This window comes from Pleurodeles waltl, chromosome 5, assembly GCF_031143425.1.
Source record: "Pleurodeles waltl isolate 20211129_DDA chromosome 5, aPleWal1.hap1.20221129, whole genome shotgun sequence".
Lineage (NCBI taxonomy): Eukaryota > Metazoa > Chordata > Amphibia > Caudata > Salamandridae > Pleurodeles > Pleurodeles waltl.
The window spans coordinates 1696088269-1696094619 of NC_090444.1; positions in this window are offsets into that span (position 1 = coordinate 1696088269).

Here is a 6351-nt window from a genome sequence, read left to right on the forward strand (position 1 = left end):
CTTGTCTTCAAACTCTTGATTCAAAGTCCACGTTTTCCTTACGAACAGTTGCATTCATTCACTTACCCAGTCGAGTCATCTACATGTAATACTCAGCCTTGTCTACTCATGCTCGTTCCCTCTAATTTATGCACTATCTGCATAAAATACTTGCTCATGTTATTGCATATTTCCTTTACCCTGTCTTTAGTTCCTCACAAAGTGATTCTTCTCTGCTTTCATCGTCTGTCTCCAATTGCCTAGACCCCTCCTATTTTCTGCATCCCTTCCTGAAAACCAACACAACTCAAGCTTTCTTAGTAAAGATATCTACCTAGAACTCTTTATAATGACTGGTTGAAAACTAAACTTAATCATAAACTCCAATTTTTCTCCACTTTTCATATTTTGCTTGAACATGTTCATTCGAAAACAATGTTTTGTGAACCTGAAACTGCAGTGCTCAACCTGCCCTTCTTTACTCCTTTATCCGAATACACTCACACTCGCACCTCCTTCTAACCATGTAGACCTCGTTTTTGCATATTACCACTAAATGTAAACGCTTTGACTCCTTTAATTTTTCATCCCCTCCCGTGTTTGTCTGTCAACTTTACCTTAAGCAAACTCCCATTTTTATTATTAATTGCCAAGTCTTCTGCCATCTCCTTCAGCCATCTGCCATTTTATCACCTCTACTTATCCACTCCCCCTTCCTCAACACATGCTCACTTCATTGGTTATTTTAAATGGACCACCAAAGGTGTCAATAACAATGCTTACTTTATCCAACCATTTCGGCTGTTTCAGATGTGATGCCTATCAACCCTCCCCTCCCCCCGTCCCACCCCGCCCCACAATAAAAGCCTTCTTGGCAATAGGATCTGGGGGCCTTAGATTGGGCCTGCTATGTATATGTCAGTTTTTCTTGTCATCCTGATTTCAGTAAGCAGGAACCTAAACATATATTTTATATGTAGTTACTAGTTTACCCAAAAAGTATCAAATCTATAGCCACAGAAGTATTCCTTGAATGGATGCAAATTTACTGCATTTTTTAGAATTTATAAACATTGGTGGTGGTGGTAGGCTTGGAAAGCTATGCCAGTCTCTGGTTTCCAGGAATACTACTGGCAAACACCCAAAGGTAATCGAAGAAGTGTCTCCAAGTAGTCTAACCAATGGTAATTCCTCAGGGCAGTATTCCACGCCATTGTTTTTGTTTTACCCACTGTGCCATTCTAGATATAGGGTCTGACTTGGGGTTTGGCAGGCTGAGGGGTGGAAGATTTTACTACCTGTATTCCACCTGCTGCGTTTGGAGATGTTTGCGGACATTTCCATTTATTAGCAGGAACCACCGTCATGACGGTTCCAAGTTTGAAGGACAACTCCAAATATGACAACTGTCCATCAATTTTTTTCAAAGTGTTTTATTTTAAAAAATAACCAAATAATCCCAAAGCAAGAGTTTTTTTTTCTTTTTCCAAAAACAATGACTGAACTAAATCTAATCATATTTTTCCGAACCCTAGATTATACAATAGTATTCCGAATCATTCTTTCTGTTTCAAAACAAATCTTGTACGTACCCTTGAGAAAATTGTTTTCCTCAAACAATCGAGGGGAAGCAGAGGTGGTGTACTTCTGAGCCAGGGTAGCTCAGTGGAAAACTTCACACAGAAAATCTTGTATCAGGAAATCTAACACCATATTAAAATCTTGTGCCAGGATTATAATTCCATTCACTATTCCTGTGCCAGTTAATGTGTGAAATTGTCTGTGCTATCGGTTGTGGGGTCGCATTCAGTTTCTGTCATATCAGCTTGTTGCTAATGCTATGTTGTCCTATGGCTGACTCATGTATGTTACATATGGAAGTGTTGTGCTGAATGTCAGCCTATTAGGAGTGATCACCAGTTGCCCAAGAGCTAGTGTTGCTGATTGTGCCAAAGGACCTTCTGTGGGTCCATATTATGTTTTACCATTAGGTTACTGATGTCAAAGGTTCAGATGGCAGACCATAGAGTTATCCATCAGGTTACAGATGCTGCCATAATGACTGAGTCCACATTGTCCCACTAAGGAATATCTAAATTATCATTGCCCCACTAGTATCTAGATTTACCTACAGTATGTAAATCACCTTCCTTCAATCACACCCTAAAAATAACTTTCCTAACCACCTGTTCAAATGTCAATGGAAGATTCAGAATGCCTAAAAGTGGAATGTCTGGGAAATAAAGTCAAACAGCCCTCCGCTGTCCAGCAAGTTCATACAATGCATGAATAGTAGAGGTCGCAGTATAAACAAACCACCTGTTTCTTAGCAGATGTCCAGCTAGCACGGTCTATCTTGTCCCCTCTTCTACCATCTCACTCTTCACAGCTAAATGAGGAGATATGCAAAATCTGAATACTGTCCTGCAAACTAACAGTTCTGGAGGCGGAACCAAGAAACCCCCCTTTCAAAAGGTAATGTTAGTATCTCCCACAGAACTTGCAGCTGCTGACTACCTCAAATAAAGCGGATTAAGGACTGTAGTAAGGTTAAAAAAATAATATATTGGCGGGGTAGGAATATTAATCAATAGCTGAAGCAACTTGGGAGAGGACTACCATTTTATTAAGGCTCAGTTTACTGCTCCGCAATATTAAACAAAGTATAAAGCCCTGATCATTAGATGTAGAGTCTCAGACATGGAAGGACCCTGAAAGATTGCTAGATCTTTGTATACTGATGCCTCTTACATTTTGCTTGAACAGCTCCTTACTCTGCTATCGTTTACTCCATGTTAGCCTTTCTTTAATCTCTACCTGATCTATGTCTTCCTGCCTTGTCCAGAGCCTGAATCAGTCAGATGTCCTCAGCCCACGTATGTGACCACTGAGGAGCGCGGCTGGTAATTGGCAGGGCTCATTGTGGTATCATCTTTCCTACCTATCCATTACACCATTTTGAGAGCTCCTTGTGTCAATGGCAAATGTTGGCCATGGGTGAGAATACTGTGTTTTGTTGCTCTCGTGAAGAATATGGGCTGTAGAAGTTAACTATTTGGTCCACCTACCTGGTAACTATCACAGGATTATCAATGACTATGGAGGTCATTGACCTGTACAATATCCTTCTGTCTGTCCTAACTGACTCAACACGCCTATAGTTTCTTCACCCCCTCACGGTGCTATCTTATGGTACCTTGTTTGCACGGTCTGGCTGTCGCTGTTCATTGTCCTTCTGATATGACAGTGCTCGCTCTGCCTTCTTCAATCCACCTATGCAAGCCTTCAAGAACCCTCCAGTTTTTTGTGTGCTTTTATTTTATTTGTTAAATATCTTTATTGGAATTTTAAGTTTCCATGACATAACCACAATCTACTCAGGATGATCAGAGCAAACATTTGAATGATTGCACAGTTACAATTAAAACCGTTTGAACTTGTTGCAGCTGAACTGGTAGGAGCATAGTTACTGCATACTTTTGACATTGTTGGGTTCTGTTGGAGCCTATCCTAAGATATTATATAGAAGACAAAACAGACACCCCGCGCCATTGTTGTACTCGCCACATTCTTTTTCTTCGCCCACCCCATGTCGTCTCAGTGGGGATCATCATCCAGGGGCTGAGCCAGAGCCTGCATCAAGGTACCCCAAACAGTCAGGTCATCGGCTAGTCTGTCATCTCTTCTTACCCCCTTCGTGTGCGCCCCCTCAACCCCTGCCCATGCCAGTAGGTCTCTTTTCCACTCCTCTACCTTGAGTGGGCTGGGGCTCGACCATCAAATAGCAATCCGACTCATGGCCAGCATCAGCCCCTATATTAGACATTTCCTGCCTAGCTTCTTATTTTCGGGGATCAGATCTAGCAGACACTACATTACTCTAGGTACTAGTCCATCCCATAATCTGGTCTAAAATTTCCCCCCAAGTATTGTGCTATGACCGGACATGCCCATATCATGTGTATAAAGTAACCCTCCAGAATGCCACAGCGTACATACCTCGGGTCTCAAGTCGGGTAAATCTTGTGTAACAATTTGGGAGATAGGTAGGTCATGTGGACTAAGTTATATTGTGTGAGTTTAAATCATACATTAATTGATGTGCCTCACACTCTGTCATTTATTTTGATCCGATCCTTTGGAGTGATCAGGTCCCCGCTATAACGCTGCCGGGAGCCCTCTTTCTTTAAGGCGGAACCAGGCTTGTCCGCACAGATTGCTCGATAGAGGTGTGTAATAATTAGTTTCCGGCCCCTTGTCATAGAAAGCACTGTGACCACAATCTGTGTAGGATCAGGGGCCTCTGGGAATGTGGGCCAAAGTTCCCAAGTCGTAGCTGCTATTTTAACGTATTGCAGAAACTGGCCAGTCCAAAGCCACAGGCCTCGGACACATCCTGCTTTGTGATGAACCGGTCTGCTGGCTGTAAGGGCCTCGATCATATGTGGTTCAGTATCCCTCCGAGGCGGAGATCTGTCGACTTTGCCATCCAGGACACAATTGACATCACCAGCGATGATGACTTCCGGCTTCATAACTACATGCGCTGCTTTCAGCACCTCTCCAAATAATTCAGAATGATCTGTATTGGGTGTGTATACGTTAATGAAGCAGACTTTCTGTGCATCTAACAGTCCAGTCAAAATGACACACCTCCCCTCAGGGTCTACCTGCATCTGAGACTTCTGAAACGGCGATCCCGGGGGCCACCCAAATAAGGGTTCCCCTTGCAAATCTCGAGTAGAACGTGGCATACATTTGTCCCATCCATTTTTTGCATACACATTCCCCCAGAGATGCGTTTCCTGTAGCAGCTCTACTGAGACTTATTAGCGTTTAAGGTATGACAGTATTCTGTTGCATTTTTCTGGCCTATTTAGTCTCCCGTAACATTCCAGGTAATGCAGGGGCGTCACAAAGGCGCCAAGATCCAGGGCACCCCCCCCCCCCCCCCCCCTGCACAGGACCTGGCATGAGTGAGTCTGGAGGGCCCCCCAACCCCCTTATGTTACATGCAGGGGGGTCCATTCCAGTTTTGTTACGCCACTGAAGTAATTAACATATCTGGGCCCTGTGTCTGCCATATCTATTTCTGTCCAGTAAAAAATACCCTGTCCCTACCACCAAACCACCCGGAGCAATGTCATTGTCTTTCCTGAGCACTACAAGTGAGCAACCCCAACAAACAATACAATTGTGTAGAACATTTCCCAATTTCCTTATCCAACTGCCTGCCATAGGCAGAATATACAGCTCTTCCTCTAGTGTAACCGTCAGCCAAAGGGGCCCAATCACCGCCACCCTTGGTCCCTCAACTGTTCTGAACTAAAATAATCAAGATAAAAGAAACTCTGTAAAAACGAATTGAACTCTTTTATTTGAGGTGTATACTCAGCCCAAGGTTCCATTGCCCCAGACAGTTGCGAGTGACCAGAGCAACCTAACCACGTTTCTACAATCACAGTCTGGTAGGAAAAAGTCCCAGTGGGGAGGCTAAACGAAGATAAAATGTTCATATTAAGCAGCCCTTCCAAAATCTCTACCAAGGCCGGCTAGCCCTTTAGTGCCTCACCTCACAAAACCAGAAATCTTCTACATCACAAGGAGCTGCTACCCTGCATCCGTGCTCTCACTAAACGTATCGGGGATCAGACGGATCTGGGAGAAATGATTAGAGTCAGGTTGGTCCACTTCGGCAGAGCTCAGAGTTACATCAGAGCAGACCAGGATACAGCCCGGAACCACACTGTCATATATTCCTGCAGTCTCCGCTTGTGTCCCCCTATTCCTTTCTGAGTGGTGCAGGCAGCGCCTCCTCTGCGTCTCCCTTCCAGTAGGTCACAAACCCATGTCCGTGGTTCAGTGTGTCAAGCCAGTCGACGGCCTCCCTTGGGGATTCATAGAATTGGACACAGCCGTTATATTGGATCTGGAGCTTGGAGGGGGAACATCAGGCTATACTTTGTTATGCTCATGCAGCTTTCGTTTGACTTACATAAAATTCAATGGCCATATTGTCAATCTGAGCCTCCAATGCGAAGTCAGATCCACCATGATTTCGGCCTTAGCAGGAGCATGCCCCAGTTAATCTGTCTCACCGACTCTCCCAGCTCTGGGCAGCGAGGTCACCGTTGGGAGACTGTGGCCCCTCTCTTCTTGCCCATAGTGAAAAGTTTATCCTCCACTGGGGCCACTTGCCAACCCTTAGGATGAGTGCGGAATGCGACACAACAGCTGGCAGCCATCACCAGGCTCCAACACTGCCCAGGTCTCAATCTTCGATGGGGCCTTCTCATTGTCACCATTCCCAGTGCATTTTCCCTTCAATAGACCATAGAAGATTGAGACCTGGGCAGTGTTATAGCCTGGTTG